Raw genomic sequence first — 9,587 nt, 5'->3', positions numbered from 1 at the left:
CTGAGGCACCCTGCCCTGTTCCCTACTCAGCCTTGCACCTTTGCTGCAGTTTGTTCCCTTTCTGGAAACTTCTGTGTTCAGACCTCTTCCAAATAAAATGTTGATGGGAGCTCTGGACAGGTTAGGGGTGGGGTGGGTGGGGGAAGGGCCTATGGCTGGAGCCATGCGGGCGAGGTACTGCTCGCCACTGACCTCTTGGGGTTGCAAAAGGCCACATGAGAGGTCGCAAGCCTGAAAGTTATTATCTGATGAATTTAACAGAACTTCTATCTGGAATCCTCCCAGCAGGCTTGCAAGGTGCAACAGTGCAAAGAAACACCATTCCCATTCTACATCTAAGAAGACTGAGGCTCAGAGAGCCGAAGAGACAACTTCAAGGTGATTGGCACATTTGCAAGCCCGGCTCTGGGCTTTCTCTGCACCTCAGGCGCACCCAAACAGCTGCTCTGTCACATGCAAGCCTCCACCTGGCCAGAATGTATCTGGGAGGTCCTTTTTCCCCCTGAGGAATTGCCTGCCCACAGAGTCCCTCCGTCTTACCTGGCAGCACCCTGTTGGCCAGCAGTCCTGGGTAGTGGTGGGGGTTTCGTCTCCAGACATGTCTCTGTGGCAGTGGAGGCTCCAGACACCCTGGTCCAGGGCATCTATGAGAGAGATTGATAACTTGACCTTGCTCTTGAGTGAGACATTGATTGCAAAGGAAGAACAACCACAGAGAGAATCAGAAGTCCCCCCCCCTTAAATGCAGGAAGCCGGCATTCTTGGCGGGAGAGGGTGTGTTTTGCCAGTCTTCATTGGGAATCTACTTGCTGATTGCCCGCCCGTTCTGGAGTTGGGTAGAATGCTGTGTCTGGGGGAAGGATCTGATTAACGATCCCCAGGCTGGGAGGGTGGGGTCATGGATTCGCTCTTGGGTGTTCAAGGCCAGCAGTTCAGGAAGGCAATTGCAAGCAATTCCCGGTCACTTTCTTAGTCTCTCTCCTTCCTCCACTGAATACCAACCCGTGAGTGGGAGGCGGGATTAGTTCACACAAGCTCCGTGGATCCTATACCCGTTTTGTTACCGACCAAGTCTAATCAGGTGGTGGGGTTTGGTTTTGTTTTGCTTCGGAACTGGTCTGCATTTTCCCATCAAGCTGCTGGCTTTCCACTCCCAACTTTTTCGAATCCAGTTTCCCTTCCCACAAAGAGCTCACTCAGAGGGGGGTGGGGAGAAGAAATAAAAACAAGAAAGGAAGACCCCTACGGCCCCCGCCCCCCGCGGTGGCGCGCTGTAGCCTGATCTATTTAAGACCTGTTCTCTCCCAACAAATCCTGCCCCACTTTCTCCCTGGCCGCCCCTGCCCCTCCCGACCGCGGAGACTCAAGAATCTCTCAGCTTCTCCCCCTTGCCACTCCCAGCGGAATTTGTGCTTCTGTACTTCAAAGCGAGGACTGGTTTGCACCTCTTGTTCCAAACAATAGACCCAATTTCCTGTCGCCGCTGCACTGAGTAAACGGCCTTCCTCCCTTCTTTCCTCCTGGGCTCCCTTGCAATCCACTAGCTGCTGCCGCGACTCCTCAGGTGAATCGCCAGCCAAGTCTTCTCACACCCCAAGGTTCAGAGGGGACAGCGCCTCGGGGCAGAGCGGGTTACGGGGATCAATGGTGACGTCCCACAAACAGGCCTGCGTGCCAAGCTTAGGCACCGCATGCAGCTTTGAGCTGGTTTCTGAATCACTGGGTCTGCACCAAAGCTACCAGAACCATAGTGAACTCAGTGAGGAGGCTGAGGTGCCCATTCCTGGAGCTGGGCTGCTGGTATCCAAATCCTGTGGCTCCAAGATAGTCTTTTCCTGGGCTCAGCACAGGAACCTAATGGCTAAATCCTCGCCTTTCATACACTGGCATCCCATAATGGGTGCCTGTTCATATCGCAGCTACTCCACTTCCCTTTCAGCTCCCTGCTTGTAGCCTGGGAAAACAGTCCCTACACCCACATGGGAGACCAGGAAGAAGCTCCTGGCTCTTGGTTTGGATCAGCTCAATTCCAACCATTGAGGACGCTTGGGGAGTGAACCAGCGGATGGAAGCTCTTTCTCTCTGTCACTCCTCTGTAAATCTGACTGTGCAATAAACATAAATCCTTTTGTTTAAATAAGAGTTTTTTTCTGTGTCCTGCATGACTTAAACTCCATGCTGGCACTCCCTTTTTCAAAAATTAATTTTCTTGGAAAGGCAAAGGTAGAGGGAAGAGACAAACATGGAGGTCTTCTATCTAAATGACCACACCTATCAAAGCCAGGAGCCAGGAGCTTCTTCTAGGTCTCCCACATAGGTGCAGGGGTCCAAGGACTTAAACCATCCTCCACTGCTTTTCCAGGCCACAAACAGGTTGCCGGATCAGAGGTGGGGCAGCCAGAATACAAACCGGCACCTATATGGGATGCCAGTTTCACAAACAGTAGTTTAACCCACTGCGCCTTAATGCTGGCCCCAACACACCAAATTTTTTGTTTGTGTTTGGTTTTGTCTGACCTTTGCTAGGTAGCATTCAGAAAATCAACTCCCAGGAAACCTCAATCTGGGTGTGGTTGTCACTGTTTGTTTTCTTTTTTCCGTACTCCCTGGGAAGAGGGGATGTCCAGTATTGGATGTTTATATATTGATTATTTTCCATTTTTCTTTATTTTTGACACTCTTTACATAGTTAATTAGGGCAAAAAGGTTCAAGGGCTACAGGAAAGTGGGTAAGACTATTATTTCCACATTGGTTTTTTTTTTCCTGTATCTGGGGTAAAGAGGGAGATAAAGGGAGAAGCCCCACCCAGTCTCTCACCCATCCCAGGTCCCTGATGTGGGGCACGCTCCGAGGGTTATGTATTAATTTTGAAAGCCAGTGTTACAGAGATGGAGAGACTCTGTAACTCTCAGAGAGTGCTTCTACCCCCTGGTCACTTCACAGATGGCCACAACAGCATGTGCTGGACCAGGCTGAAACAGAAGCTTCATCCGGGTCTCCCAGTTGGTGTAGGGGCCCAAGAACGTGGGCCATCTTCCACTGTTTTGTTCCAGGCCATTAGCCGGGAGTTAGACTGGAAGTGGAGCAGGTAGGACTTGAATGGGTGCTTATATGGGATGCTGGTGTTGCAGGCGGTGACCTTACACACTGTGCCACGATGCCAATCCCAGCGTATCACTGGCTTCTCGCATGGACATCGCAATGTTTAGTACACCTGCCAGATTTATGTCCTACCATGTGGGAACCCCTTTGGGAGGAGAATTATCTCTTTAACTTTTCTTGTTTCTGGATTATTATTATTTTTTTGTTGTTGTTCAAGTTCAGGATGATGAAAAGGCCTGAGGTGCACGCGTGCTAAAATTGAAACGACATAGAGAAGATTAGCCTGATCCCCGAGCAAGGATCACAGGCAGGTTCTTCATGAAGCATTCCATATTCGTAATCTATTCTCTTTGTATTAATACCGCATTAACATGAGAATTGATGAGAACTGCGTGGTAGCAATTAGCATGCATTTGGCATGACCCTGAGGATCGAATGTGTTAATAAATTCCTTTAAAAAAAAAAAAGGCTTGAGGGCGGAGAGCCACCAGTGTCTTAGTGGCAGGCAGAGCATCTATTTCGGTGTGCCTCTATCATGGCAGGTTCGAGGTGTTCTGCAGTTGTCAAAACCAAAGAACCAGGAACTTCCACAGCCTTTAGGGAATAACAATGCCCCAGAGTGGCTCATTATTCGGAACAAGCCTACCATACGAATGCAAGATGATGATGATAAGGAGAGCGAGAGTGTGCACGGGAATGATTTGTCTTGGATTCTTAAACTTTCTAGTACATCTGTAACCACCAGGTGCTCGGGCGTGTCTCCACCTCAAGCAACTGTGTACAAATAAAGACCTTCCGAGAGGGACTGAAAGGTCTGGACTGACTGCCTGAAATGAACACAGCCAGAGCCTTGTTGATATGCTGAAGGCCCACGTGGAGCCTGCTTCCTCCCTGCAGCCAGGGAGCCAGACGGGACAGGGAGGAGGCCTTCTCTGGACACACTTGACTTTTTTGGTCTGGCTAGGTCAAGGTCTGGTTTGTTTCTCAGAAGCTCTGTCGGGGGCATCCCTGCGCCCTTATCACCTTGTGGATGAGTTCACATCCCTGGAGGCACCGCATGTCACCCCCTCCCGGCCCACAGAGGGCTTGAACAGCCTTCAGAGTCCTGGTTCCCCACCTCCCACCCCACGCCATGACCTTGGTAATGGGCTCGCCTTTCCCAGGCTCTATCACCTGCTAACCCTGGTGGTCCAGTGAATCACCAGGGTTTCTCCCCCGAGTCCAAAGACTCTGATCCCAATAAAAACACCCTCCCACCCACCTGCAATCCCAAGCAGCAACTGGATCCTGTTTGGTGTCCTGGGGCCAAGATTGCGAGAAACCAAGCGCGGAGTTAAAAAGCAACCACAATAGGCGGCACCAACTTCACAGGCGTGTTTTAAACACAGACAGACATTTTCCTGGCACATCCCGTGTGGCTGGCTGTGAGATCAGATCTCCACCCACTGATCTATTTTCGGTTTTGCTTTCTTTATTGATGTCTATGGAGCTGATAGGCAGACACATACAGATCTTCCATCCTCTGGTGCAACGCTCCCAAATGCCTGCAGTGGCTGGAACAGGGCCATGGTGAAAGCCAGGAGCCAGCAGCCAGGACTCCTGGCTGGGTCTCCCACGTAGGTGGCAGGGATCCGAGTACTTGAACCATTGCCTTCTGCCTCCCAGGGTGTGCATGAAGGTGGACCTCATGAAGACAAGAAAGTGGACTTCAAGCTTAGTGGGGACTGGAGTTTAGCCACTGTGATATGCAATCTGTGTGTCCCAGCTGGGCTTAGCACACTGTGTCACCACCCCATGCCACAACATCTACCACTAAGCCATCAATTTAGGTACACACCCAAAGTGTGTCCTTGGTGAGACTCGCCTCATTGCTGGTGCTAGGTTAGGATCACTAAGGTTGCCAGAAAAATCAAATCATAAGACCCTGAAATTTTGTGTCAACAAAGTCAATCTGGATTTACCAGCAAGCCATTGTGGCAAGCTGCCTTAGCAGCGAGAGTTCGTGGGAGGAGTCTGTCTGAAGTGGAAAAGAAAAACTCAGATTGCTTCCGAGCTATGTGACCTCTTCAAACCTCTCTTTTCCCATCTGTAAAATGGGGGGAACAAACCCTGCCTTGTGGACTTGTCATGAGGAGTAATTAAGATAACACAAGTCCAGTGTCTGCGAGGCACCTGGCACACATGAGGACTGGTTTTTCTTCCTTCAAAGATGGCTATAAATCTTGATGAATGATGTTTTCTCTGAAAATTTACCTAAGCCTGGGGCAGGTGTGTGGTATCCTGCCTGTTTGGTCCCCAGTACTTCCCACATCCCATATCTGAAGCACTAAGTTTGAGTCCTTGAGTTGGAAGCAGCTGGTGACAGCCCAAGTCAGTCCTCGGCTTCTCGCCACCCACTTGGAGACTCCAGCAGAAGTTCCTGGCTCCTGGCGTTCAGCCTGGCCCAATATGGACTATTGCTGGCATTCAGGGAGGGAAGTGGAACAGCAGACACCTCTGTCTTTCTGTTTCTCAAAATAAATAAATACAATTTGCTTGAGCTTGACCAGATAGAGTAAGGGGAAAAGAAACACAAAGCTGTGTGCAATGACGGCGTCTCTATTTTGCTCAGTGCACCCGAGCTAAGATGTAAATAATTTACAGTGTTCAAAATGAGTTAACAGCAGGCCTTTGAAGGACAGCAGAGACTTCAGTCTAAAATGAGGAATCATCTTCATAATCAGGGGCTGTGGAGTGGAAGGGAAATTTAGAATTGAGGCAAGCATCTTTTACAAGGTTATTAATCCAGTTGGATGGGACTTTTAATAATTAAATGGTATTACTGCAATCTAAGTGATATTTTATGAAGCTTAAATGAAATGTACATTTAGGAACTTAATTTGAAACATTGCCTACTTTGTTATTCTATTTTTCATAATTGCCTATGTTTAGAAACGATGTTTTGTTGTTGTTGCATTCCATTTTGTTTACTGCGATTGTTATTTCTTCTGGGGCTAAGGGGCCTGACTGAGATGAAAGCTCTCCGAAGTTAGCTTAGCGTCAAAAGTTTCTGACTAATCGCTAATGAAATAGCCACTGCGGATGAGGGAGGGGCCTTCATGGCAGCGACGCGCAACTTCAGTTCATAAATCGTATGTGTGTTTGACAGCCTTGAGAATGCTCTTTGTCATTTTGCAGATCGATACAAAATACAGCTAAACACCAGACTGAGCTGCTCAGCCCGAGACAAAACAGAAGATTGAAAGCTCCCGTATCACCAGCTGTCAATCGCTGAAGATCATATTGCTTAATGCAATCATTTTTCCCCTCCATCCAAACATTACTCAGCCATCGTGATCTCTTGTGAAGACCCAGATGCACACACATTATGTCTGTGTGTTCGCAGCCCACAGGGCTGGCCACCTGGCAGTTCTGAGCTGGATGGATCAATAGAGACAGGATGGAGTGCCGCCAGCCTCCAGCGCCACCCCCGCCCTCCACCCACTTAGTAAGAAAATTGTGATGGGACCAGAGTTGGGCACAGGAGTTGAGGTGCTCCTAGGGACTCCCACACATCACACGTCAGACTGTCGGAGTTCGAGTACTGGCTGTGCTCCTGTTTCCATGAACCCTGGCAGGCAGCGGGTGAGGAGGGCTCAAGGACATGGATTGCAGCCGCCCACATGGAAGAACCCCATGGAGTTCCAGGTTTCTGGCTTCCTCTTGGTCCAGCCCTGGTTGTGGTGGGCATTTAAGGGAATGGATCATTGGATGGAACTCTCTCTCTCTCTCCACATTTCAAAATAAACAAACGGAGGAGTAGGTTAAACTCTTCAAAAAGAGGAGTGAACACATTTGGTTCCTTGGTTCAGTAGCTGCCACTTACAACACCAGCATTCCAGAGTAAAGTGCCTGGTCGGAGTTCTGGCTTCACTTTCTTACCCAACTTGCTGCTAACACGCATCGTGGGAAGCAGCAGGCGATGACCCGAGTGCCAGGGCCCCTACCACCCACAAAGGGAGACCTGAATGGAGTTCCTGGCTCCTGGCTTTGCTCAGGCTGAGTCTTGGCTATTGGGACATTTGGGGAATTAACCAGCAGAAGGAAAACCTCTGTTTCTTTGCTTTCAAATAAATAACTAGTTTTTGGAAAAGATTTACTTATTCTTATTGGAAGAGCAGAGTTACAAAGAAAGAGGAGAGAGAGAGACTTTTGTATGACTGCAACAACCAGAGCTGAGCCTATCTGAAACTAGGAGCTTCTTCTGGGTCTTCCATGTGGGTACAGGGTTCCAAGAACTTAGGCCATCCTATGCTGCTTTCGCAGATATATTAACAGGAAACTGAATCAGAAGTGGAGCAGCCAGGACTGGAACTGATGCCCGTACAGAATGCTAGAGCCAAAAGTAGAGGCTTAGCCTACTATGCCACCATGTGGGCCCCCAAATAAATATTTCAAAATAAAGAAAGTGACTGTGCACTCTCATTACATAAACTGCACAGGTTACCTGCTCTTTGCCTTCTGTGCTAAGACTTCCTTCATCACCGACTGCACTGCTCCACAACAGTTACTCTGGAGAGAGGCCCTGGTAGCCCCGGCCCCTTGGGTCTGAGAGTGGAGTCTCCTGGGGGCAGACATCTTGGGTTATTTCCCTTGGGGCCCCTTCCTCCACCTTTGGCTAAGTTCACGGCCATTCTCATCAACCTCCCCCCTCTCCCCCACACGTCTCAGCCCACTCAACACCCTTTAACTCAAGGGCACTTCAAGAAGTAGGGCAGGCATTGGCACAGGGCCTAGGATACCACTTGGAACACTTGCACCCCAGCTTGCAGTACCTGGGAGCAGGCCCTGACTCTGCCTCCAACCCAGCTGCTTGGGGGGCCAGCAGGAGATGACCCCTACCACCCACCTGGGCAGCCTTAGTGGAATCCCTGGCTCCTGGCTTCCCCTGGCCATGCCCTGGCTGTTGCAGGGAAGTGTGTACCAGCAGATGGAAGATCTGTCTGTGTGGCCATCTCTCTGACTTTCAAATCAGTGAAATGGGATTGTGAAATCTATGTGCCTTTTTTTATATATAAGACGACTTCACCACGAAGTTTTTGCAGACTCCTTCTGTATGAGATCTTTAAGAACAATTTTTTTGAAGAATTGTTTCTTTGAAAGACAGAATGACACAGAGAAGGAGAGACACAGAAAGAGATGTTCCACCGTTCAGTTCACTCCCCCAGTGGCCACATTGGCCAGGACTGAGCCAGCGGCAGCTAGCAGCCTGGAGTTCCACCATGCCTCCTTAGTGGTGACAGGAGCCCAGATCACTGGGCCATTTCCCGCTGCTTTCCCAGATGCCTTTACACAAGGAGTCAGAGTGGCTGCGTCCCAGAGCCTTCCTCTCAAAAATTCTTACTGAAATGATGTATTTTGTTTAAAAGGCAATGTGACAACAACAGAAACCACACACATACACACACACATCCCAGTCTCCCATGTGGCTAGTACAGGCCCAAGTGCTTGAGCCATTACCTGTGTTCTCCCAGGCACATGAGCAGGAAGCTGGATGGGAAGCACAGGTGGGGCCTGGCAGCGTGGCCTAGCAGCTAAAGTCCTCGCCTTGAACGCCCCGGGATCCCATATGGGCGCCGGTTCTAATCCCGGCAGCTCCACTTCCCATCCAGCTCCCTGCTTGTGGCCTGGGAAAGCAGTTGAGGACGGCCCAATGCATTGGGACCCTGCACCCGCGTGGGAGACCTGGAAGAGGTTCCAGGTTCCCCGGCATCGGATCGGCGCTCACCGGCCATTGCGGCTCACTTGGGGAGTAAATCATCGGATGGAAGATCTTCCTCTCTGTCTCTCCTCTCTGTATATCTGACTGTAATAAAATAAATAAATCTTTTAAAAAAAAAAAAAGGAAGCACAGGTGGCGTTCTCTCCTAGTTCGTTCCAGGCACTGTGACAGGGATGCACTATCTCAAGCAGCAGCCTCCCCTGATGCAATACAACACTTGCCTGTGATAAAATATATCATATATATATATATATATATATATATATATATATATATATATAGTTTGTTTGTTTAACCACAAAATCCACTGGCTTTTTCATTCCCTTCCATGAATATTTTTTAAGTGGCTTGTTCTTCCCTGCCCCTGGGTGGACTCATGGGGTGTGTAAGGGAGGGCCTGGGGAGGGCAGGCTGGAACTTTGGCTTTCCCACTCCCTCTCTGCTTCACCTGTGGAGTTTGGGCAAGGGGGAACTGGACCTTCTTGCCATTCTGGCTGACCCCAGGTTCCCCTCTGCCCAGGCCAGCTTCATGCTGTAGCTCCAAGAGCACCCTTCCCTCTCTGCCCTCTCAGGCCTATGGATGATTATGGCTTGCTGCTGCTGCTGCTGCTGCTAACCCCAGGGGCCCCCCAACCCCTGGCCAGGCCCCCTTAATCCTACTCCTGTCTAGTTCCCCTCTAGGCGTCACTTTGAATCATCTGTCTGATTCCACTTCCTGCTAGT

At 49.7% G+C, this 9,587-nt stretch overlaps 1 pseudogene; it reads left to right on the top strand.

The window, feature by feature from the left end:
• The first annotated feature begins 3,344 nt into the window (after positions 1–3,344).
• Positions 3,345–3,441, top strand: LOC118757823 (U6 spliceosomal RNA; annotated as a pseudogene).
• The last annotated feature ends 6,146 nt before the right edge of the window (positions 3,442–9,587 follow it).

This window comes from Ochotona princeps, chromosome 24 (assembly GCF_030435755.1).
Source record: "Ochotona princeps isolate mOchPri1 chromosome 24, mOchPri1.hap1, whole genome shotgun sequence".
Classification (NCBI taxonomy): domain Eukaryota; kingdom Metazoa; phylum Chordata; class Mammalia; order Lagomorpha; family Ochotonidae; genus Ochotona; species Ochotona princeps.
The sequence above is the reverse complement of the archived record's forward strand: the minus strand, read 5'-3'. Positions and strand labels throughout refer to the sequence as shown.